Source organism: Myotis daubentonii, chromosome 5 (assembly GCF_963259705.1).
Source record: "Myotis daubentonii chromosome 5, mMyoDau2.1, whole genome shotgun sequence".
In the NCBI taxonomy this organism is placed as follows: domain Eukaryota; kingdom Metazoa; phylum Chordata; class Mammalia; order Chiroptera; family Vespertilionidae; genus Myotis; species Myotis daubentonii.
In genome coordinates, this window is record NC_081844.1 from 19,354,488 (window position 1) to 19,363,758 (window position 9,271).

A 9,271-nucleotide genomic window follows, 5' to 3' on the forward strand; every position below is an offset into this window, starting at 1 on the left:
TGGGCAGTTACGTCCTAGGCCGGTATCTTCACTGACAAGATCAACTTTGATCCTTACTGAGCCCATTTGCCTTTTTGCCTCTAAGATAACATACCCTTGAAATGTCTGGGTAACTTGTAACTTCCCTTTTTCTGGAGCCCCTGGGGCATAACCAAATGTTCTGGGCGCCGGGACAGATACTACAAATTCCTTCATTATCATGTTGATTGATCCTGCACCCACCTAAGTATGTGTCCATCATTTTACTTTTTATCCTATCACAGAGGTTTCCCCGCTTTGCTTAAACCCACCTCCTTAATCTATCACCAATGATTTCATGTAACCCACCTACATTCCTCCTTTGATTGCAAATGTATAAATACAGATGTAACCCTGCCATTCTCCGGAGCACTATCTCAATTCGTTGAGGTTCTGCTTCCCGGCATATGTCGACAGTTTGGCTCAAATAAACTCACAAAAATTCTTTACAGGTTTCAATGGTTTTTTACGTTAACACAGCTTGGCCCCGATTAGCCAGGCTGCTGCTGAAGTTCCAGCTGCCTCCGGCCCAGGCCTCAGACTACCCGGGGCAGAGGTCTTTGGGCTACCCAGAGCCCTGTTTGCAAGCTCAGACTGGAGGTCACATTCTCAGTGACTATTTGGGTCTCTGGCAGCTTCAGGTAGAATTCAGAGCAGGTCTCGTCTGACCAGGGGAGCGAGACCCAAACCAAGTGGGAGAAGAGAACAGAATGAAAATCTCACCCAGAATCAGGCTTTATAGTTTAAACATGTTGAAAGTGTCTGGTAGAAAGTGCACATGTTGCTAGAAGCCTAGGATGTGAAGAGAGGGAAGTCACAGTGGGTTTCATTTTCCCCCATCAAAGGGAGGAAATTGAAACACCCAGAATCAGCCCTGATGGGGGGAAACTGAGTCCCATGCTGTTGCCAGAAGTGATTGGGGTAAAGGCTCAGGTTCACTGGCACCTGAATCACCCATGGATCCTCTTCAAGTGTATAACTGGAATTCTCTTTTTAAATCTCCCCAAATCCTTAGAGGAAGGGACTGGTCTTACACCATTTTGCAAGTGAGAAAACTGAGGCCCAGAGCAGGCAAGCCACATGTCCCAGGTCACATATGGGAGGGTTTGGGATTTGGATTAAGAGCATATGGGCATATCCTTAGGGAAGGACAAGCAGGCAGACACACACACACACACACACACACACACACACACACACACAATCCTGGCTGAAGCTGCCAAGACGTGTGCTCAAGGATGGGCTTTGCAAAGGTGTAATCACTAATGCAATGCCCATGTAGGTTAGATGAAGGCACAGAGAGAAGGATGGAGAACTCGAAAGAAAGAAGAAAGAAAGAAAGAGAGAGAGAGAGAGAGAGAGAGAGAGAGAGAGAGAGAGAGAGAGAGAGAGAAAAGAAAGAAAGAAAGAAAGGAGAGAGAAAGAAAGAAAGGAAAGAGAAAGATAAGAGAGAGAAAAGATAGTTACCTTGGAAAGCCAAGAGCAACAAAATGGTACAGCTGCAGTGAAAGAATGTTTGCCAGCCTGGGCCAGTGCGGCTCAGTTGGTTGAGTGTCCTTCCGTGTAACAAAGGGTCGCTGCTTCCGTTTCCCGTCAGGGCACATACCGAGGTTTCTGGTTCGATCCCTTGGCAGGGCATGTGCTAGAGGCAACTGATGGATGTTTCTCTCTCACATCGATGTTTTCCCCTCTCTCTCCCTCTCCCTACCTCTCCTTCTAAAATCAATTTTTAAAAAGTTTGGCAGTTCCTCAAGCAGTTAAACATAGTTACCACAGGGCCTCGCAATCCCATGCCTTAGTATAAACCCCAAACAATGGAAAGTATTAGGTGTTGAAATAGTTGTAATGAATGTTCACGACAACGCTATCCACAATAGCCAAGCCATCAACATAAAATGTCCATCAAGGGATGAATGGAGCCGAGACCGGTTTGGCTCAGTGGATAGAGCGTTGGCCTGCGGACTGAAAGGTCCCAGGTTCGATTCCGGTCAAGGGCATGTACCTGGGTTGCTGGCACATCCCCCATGGGGAGCGTGCGGGAGGCAGCTGATCGATGTTTCTCTCTCATCAATGTTTCTAACTCTCTATCTCTCTCCCTTCCTCTCTGTAAAAAATCAATAAAATATATTTTTTAAAAAAAAGGGATGAATGGATATACAAAATGTGGTTGACCCAAGCGGCTGTCAGTATACCATGGAACATTACTCAGCCATAAACATGAACAAAGTTCTGACATATGCACGGATGAACCTGGAAAACACCGGGCCAAGTTAAGGAAGCCAGTCACACAGGCCACACGGTGTATGATTCCATCTGTATGCGATGTCCTCGACAGCGAGTCCATAGAGACAGAAAGTAGATTAGTGGACGCCAGGGGTAGGGGAAGGGGTATGGGAGTGACTACTAATGGGGACAGGGTTTCCTTTTGAGTTGATGAAATGTTCTGGGACTAGACAGAGCTGATGGTTTGCAGCATGGTGATTATATTTAATGCTACTGAACTGTACACTTTAAAATGGTTTAAGTGGTGTTTTATCTTATGTATACTTTATCACAATTTTTAAAAAGCCAACGTGGAAGCATTTATGAATGTGAAACAAATGCAAGAGAAAGACAGAGACACACAAATGTAATTGCAAAGGCAGCAAAAATCTCAGGAAGGAGGAATAAGAAATTGATAATACTGGGTCCTTTGGGGGAGGGAACCAGAATGTGGGAAGGGAAGTGAAAATGGGGGTGGAGGGGAGATACGGCCAACACTTCTTGCACCATGTACACATATCCATTACCCAGAAATAAATACAATACACACTTTTTTTAGAAAAAAAATACCACTAGAGATTTAAAAATTGTGGTAAAATGCACATAACATAAAATGTACAACTTTTTAAAAATATATATTTTTATTGATCTCTTACAGAGAGGAAGGGAAAAGGATAGAGAGTTAGGAACATTGACGAGAGAGAAACATCGATCAGCTGCCTCCTGCTCACCTCCTACTGGGGATGTGCCCGCAACCAAGGTACATGCCCTTGACCGGAATCGAACCTGGGACCTTTCAGTCCGCAGGCCGACGCTCTATCCACTGAGCCAAACCAGTTAGGGCTACTTCTAAGTATACAGTTCAGTGGTATTAAATATACTTACATTATTGTGCAACCAATCTATACAACTTTTTTGTCTCATAAAGGTAAAACTCTGTCCCCATGAAACACTAACTCCCTAGCCCCCTCCCTCAGCCCCCGGCACACACACTTCTACGTTCTGTGTCTATGAATCTGACTATTGTAGGTATCTCATGTAAGTACCCTATACAATTTGTCCTTTTGTGACTGACTTATTTCACTTAGCACAATGTCCTCAAGGTGCATCCATATTGTAGCAGGTGTCAGAATGTCCTCCCCTTTTAAGGCTGCGTAATATTCCATCGTATGGATGGACTACGTTTGCTTCTCCATCTTTCCATCAGTGGACACTTAGGCAGCTTCTATGTTTTGGCTATTGTGAATAATGCTGCTATGAACATGGTTGTGTAAGTATCTCTCATAGACCCTGTTTTCAATTCTTTTAGTCACTCAACTTATATGACTTATTTTTTTTTCCAAAACAGTATGAGACTGATCACAAAGATGAAGTACAGTTTCCATAAACTCTCTACTCAGCTTCCCCCAGTGAAATAGTTTATCTTACTAAACCATTGTCAACACCGGGAAATTGATACAATGTAATGGACTTGGGTTCCCCAGAGTTGTAAAAAACTTGTTCCCCAGAGTTGTAAAGAAACATTTCATTTGTAAAGAACTGTTCCTTTTCAAATTGCAATAAGTTTTCTTAGGGAGAAAATGGAGGCCAGCAAGTATGGTGGTTAGAGCTGGCTTTGGTTCAAATTCTGCCTGACTCCTTATGTGGCCTGTACCCTCAGATGAATTATTTTCCTATTTCAAGCCTCAGTTTCCTCAACTGTAAAATGGGGATTAAAGACTACTGCAGGCTTTTTATCCTATACTAGAGGCCCGGTGCACAAAATTCATGCATGGGGGAGGGGGTGGTCCCTCAGCCCGGCCTGCACCTGGATCCCTCTTGCAATCCGGAACCACTGGCTCCTAACCATTCATCTGCCTGCCTGCCTGATGCCCCTAACTGCCCCTCTGCCGGCCTGATTCCCTAACTGCCTATCTGCTGTCCCCTCCTGGCCTGATCCCCCTAACTGCCTATCTGCTCTCCCTTCCTTTCCACGCCCTTTGGACCCCCGCACAGGCTTGCTGAGAGCTCTCTGCCACGGCCCCACCCCTGTCCTGATTGGTCATTATGTGATGGTGTCCTGGACAATTTGCACATTCCTCTATTATTAGTATAGATAATAAAACCCTAATATGCCAGCGGTTCTCAACCTGTGGGTCGCGACCCCTTTGGCAGTCGAATGACCCTTTCACAGGGGTCGCCTAAGACCATCCTGCATATCAGATATTTACATGACGATTCATAACAGGTGATGAATGTCCTGGGGCTGCCATAACAGATGACCACAGAGTCAGTGGCTTGAAAAGACAAATTTATCCTCTCAAAGTTTGGCAGGCCAGAAGTCCAAAATCAGTGTCAGCAGGGCCACATCCCCTCTGGAGATGCTAAGGGAGGGGTCCTTCATTGTCTCTCCTAGATTTGGGGGGTTCCTAGCATTCCCTGGCTAGTGGCTGCATCACCCCTCTCTCTCCCTCTGTCTTCTCTGTGTCTCACATCTCCCTCAGCTTTTCTCTTAGAAGGATATCAGTCACTGGGCTTTGGCTCCATCCTAAATCCCAAAGGATTTCATCTCAGGATCCTTAACTTAATTACAACCGAAAAGACTCTTTTTTCAAATAAGGTCCATTCACAGGTTCAGGGAGTTAGGACTTGGACATACCTTTAGGGGGTCACCATTTAACTCACTACATGTGGTATCTGCCAGGTGTCTCCACTATTCAAGTCTCTATCAACTTACTATTTTCCCCTTTCTCTATTCTATTTTTTTAAGAAGCGATACACTAAGTCCAGAATGGGAAATATTCTGTCTAGTGGATGAACCAGAGCTTACTCAACCAGCCCACTGTTATCAGACCTTTATGTTTTTTTTTTCCTGCTGGTTTAGGGTTGGCAGCATTGCTGCAAGGTCTGGCAGAATGGTTCCCTACATTTGCAAGACCTCCTTAGTATAAATTGTCAGGAATGAATTACTGAGTGGATGTGACACTTTTATGGATTCTGAGACATAATGCCATTTTCCCCACTTAGAAGAAAACATATGTCCACTGGTTTCACCATAACCTTGCTAGCACCGGGTTTTACAATGTTTCCCCCTCCTTTTTTTTTTTTTAGTGGAGGGTAGGATATTTTTGTTAGTTTGATAGGACATTGGTCCTCACTCTTTAAGTTTTTGCTGTCAGAAATACAATTTCAACTGGAAAAAAAAATAGGAGTATTGGTTCAAGAGATAAGAAAGGGCCGAAACCGGTTTGGCTCAGTGGATAGAGCGTCGGCCTGCGGACTGAGGGGTCCCAGGTTCGATTCCGGTCAGGGGCATGTACCTGGGTTGCAGGCATATCTCTAGTGGGGGATGTGCAGGAGGCAGCTGATCGATGTTTCTCTCTCATCGATGTTTCTAACTCTCTCTCTCCCTTCCTCTCTGTAAAAAATCAATAAAATGTATTTTTAAAAAAAAGAGATAAGAAAGGATAGGGATTCACGAAGCATCGGGTACAGAATTAAACAGGGCCAAGACTCTGAAGCGAAGAGATGGCCATGTCTGTGCCTGAATGACGTTACTCTGACTCTGCAATTCCAGCACCAGCCTAGGACAGCCCTCTAATTGGCTGAGCCAGGGACATGTGTCCATGAGGAGAGGGGAGAAGGAACTGTGCTGACTCCCTCAAATAGTGGCCCGTGCAACCTCTCATGTTTTTGCTCCTACAAGTCAGAGTCCAGAAGGCCTAAGTGTGCAAAAGCACAATTAAATGTGCCACACACCAGGTAATAATGAAAATCTATGCAAGGTACCAAAGTTCTAAGTGTAAGAGAGGGAATGATTAGATTTTGGGGTCAGTCATTGAAGAGTCCAGGGAGCAGCTACGCATCAGTGCAGGTTCTGGCCATTGCGGGGGACAGAATCCAAACTCCAAGTGGATGAAGCAATAATGAACTTCTTGGGCTCACGTAAGTGGAAAGTCAGACCTCATGGCTTTAGGCATAGCTGCATCCAGGGGCTCACACCATGACACCCTGTCCACCAAGCAGCTCTTATGTATGTTGCAACCTCATGGCACTGGCTTTTCACTATCTCACTTGTAAATTGCACTATTTCAGTAAATAGGAATATCTCACTATTTCACTTTTAACAACCTCCATGGAAAACACTCTTCTCCCGCTTCTCCCTCCTGACCCTCAGTATCTCTCTCAAGGGAGATTCTTTTTTTTTTTTATGTTTTTATTGATTTTTAGAGAGGAAAGGAGAGGGAGAGGGAGAAGGGGGGGGAGAGAAACATCAATGAGAGAGAATCATTGAATGAGAGAGAATCATTGATCAGCTGCCTCCACCCCACACGGGATCAAGCCAGCAACCCAGGCATGTGCCCCTGACCAGGAATGGAACCATAACCTCCTGGTTCATAGGTTGACCTCACCCACTGAGCCACGTCAGCTGGACTCACGGGAGATTCTAATTGGCCTTGCTTGGTCATGTGCTTCCCTTTTAATCAATCACTATGCCCAGGGGAATGGAGAACTCTGGCCACCCTATGCTGAAAGGACTTACAAAAGCCGCAGTGGCCTCACTCTACCACACGGGGTCACCCAAGTAGAGTTTTCAAGGGTGAATAGGAGTTTGCCAATTGGACAAAAGAAGAAAGCCTCCCCCAGCTGTTTTGGCTGGGTGGTTGAGCATTGACCTATGAACCAGAAGGTCAGGTTTCAATTCCCCGTCAGGGCACGTGTGGGCTCGATCCCCAGTAGGGGGCGTGCAGGAGGCAGAGGATCCATGATTTTCTCTCATCATCGACAGACATTTCTCTCTTCCTTTCCCTTCCTCTCTGAGATCAATAAAAATATCTTAAAAAGAAGAAAGCCTCTGCGTAGAAAAGTCAGAAAGGAGTGATGCAGCACAAGATTTTCTTCCTACTTCCACCACCGCATTGATGCCGGGGCACTTCATGCACCCCAGTTTCTGTTGTTTACATCAAGTAGCCTTTACCCTAACAAACCAAGTGTGGCAGTTCATCCTGATCCCTCTAACACAGTTAGGGCATCACGGTTGGCTGCCTGTCAACATCCTGCACACATCCCAGACTTCGCCAGCTCCCCAGGGGGAAGCCTTGAACTGATGATAGATGGGACTTGGATAATAAATGCGTCAGCTGCCCTGACCCTGGGTGGGATCACAATGAGACATGAGCTCTTATGCTGTTGTCTCAGCTGGACTGACCTCCGCTTGCTTCCTGTGTCATCTTCTTATTGGTGCCCCCAGCAGGATCCTTCCCTTCCTGTATCAGGTCTCCACCCCCAATGGGGGCATCCTGGAGTCACCCCCTGAACACACTATGTGACCTTGAGTACTCATCTCAGGACCCCCAAACTAAAGCATGAAGGACAACTGTTGGTAACAAGTGTCTGGCACTTTATATGGGGTCAGTTATTGGCCAATCCACTAACATAATGACAGATATGTTCTAAGCCCCGGTACCTGTAAGTATGATCTCATTTGAAACTAGTGACCCAGTGCACGAATTCGTGTACATTTAAACGAAATTAATTAGAGGAAAGATTTGTGCAGTACGTTACTGCAAAAAACTACATATCAAAATAGTATAGATAGTATTATAAAATTAAAATACAGAATATTTTAATATCACTATCCACCCTTTATAATAGAAATGTCAAGAAGAAAATTAGTAAAATGTATATGAAAATAATAAATTGATTAATAAACAAATAACAACATGATATAAAAACATTGACAAAAACAATGATTGATAAATTGATTAATAAATAAACAACAACATGATATAACAACAACAAAGTGCCAATAGTTGGTCTTCAGATACATTCTGGCGTCGCATGCGATTGGCGCGAGCGAGAGTTTTATACGTATTGCACATGTGCGAGTCAACGTTTATTTTTAAATTGCCAGTGTGCATCATATGTACCAGTGGGTCAGACAATCGGACTTATGTACCGTCGGTCACTTAGCCTTTTATATAGAGAGAGATAAGGTCTTTGCAGATGTAATTAAGGATCTTGAGGTGACATTACCCTAGATTTAGAGTGGTTCTATTAAGAAAAAGGACTGTCTGTGTAACAGAAAGAAGAGAAAGATTTAGACACAGGCACACAGAGAGAAGAAAGCCGTGTGAAGAAAAAGATATTGGAGTGATGTGTCCACAAGCCAAGGAACTCCAAAGCTTGCCAGCTAGCAGAAGCTGGGCGAGCAGCATGGGATGAATGGTGTCTCTGCGCCTTCTGTAGGAAGCAACCCTGCTGACACCTTGCTTTCAGGCTTCTATTGTGTAATTTGTTACAGCAGCCCAAGGAAAGAATACATTTACCTACTCATTTTGTTTACCGTCTGTCTCCCCAGCCATCTCCTCAGCCCGAGGAGAGCCAGTTCTGTCAGGTCTGCTCACTTGTGTTTCCAAGAGTAAGCAAGTAGTAGGTGCTCAATAAATACTTATTGCATGCCCATGCATTCACTGTGCTTAGTATGGGCCAGATGATGTCCAAAGTGGCTTAACTCGTTTCATTCTCCCCGAAACCTTCTATAGAGCAGACTCTGTCATTACACTGGTTTTATAGGGTGGATAACCAAGGCTCGGAGGGGCAAATTACCAAAATATGTGCCTTGGATAAGGAACAACTACAATAGTATCAGAAGAGTAGGAGCCCCCCCAAAACAAAACAAAACAAAACAAAACGAAAAAGAAAGAAGAGTCAGGGGCCCGAAGGCACTTCCTAATAACCAAGGAGCCCCGGTTTCTCCAACTGCAAGGTGTAAGGAATAACCAGTTTTGTCCACAGTGTGGAGCCCACATCAGCGAGGGTTTCACGTGAGCATGCGCTCTTACCCACAAGCCTCCAGTGCCGGCGCACGTTGCTCCGCCCCGTTTTGCAGCACTCACCGCGGCACTTTACGGCTCTTTCCCTCATTCCTTCGGCGGGAATACGGCACCGCCCGCCCCTGGTGCCTAACAGGCCCCGCCCTATTCCACACGGATTGGTTGCCCTGCCTTTG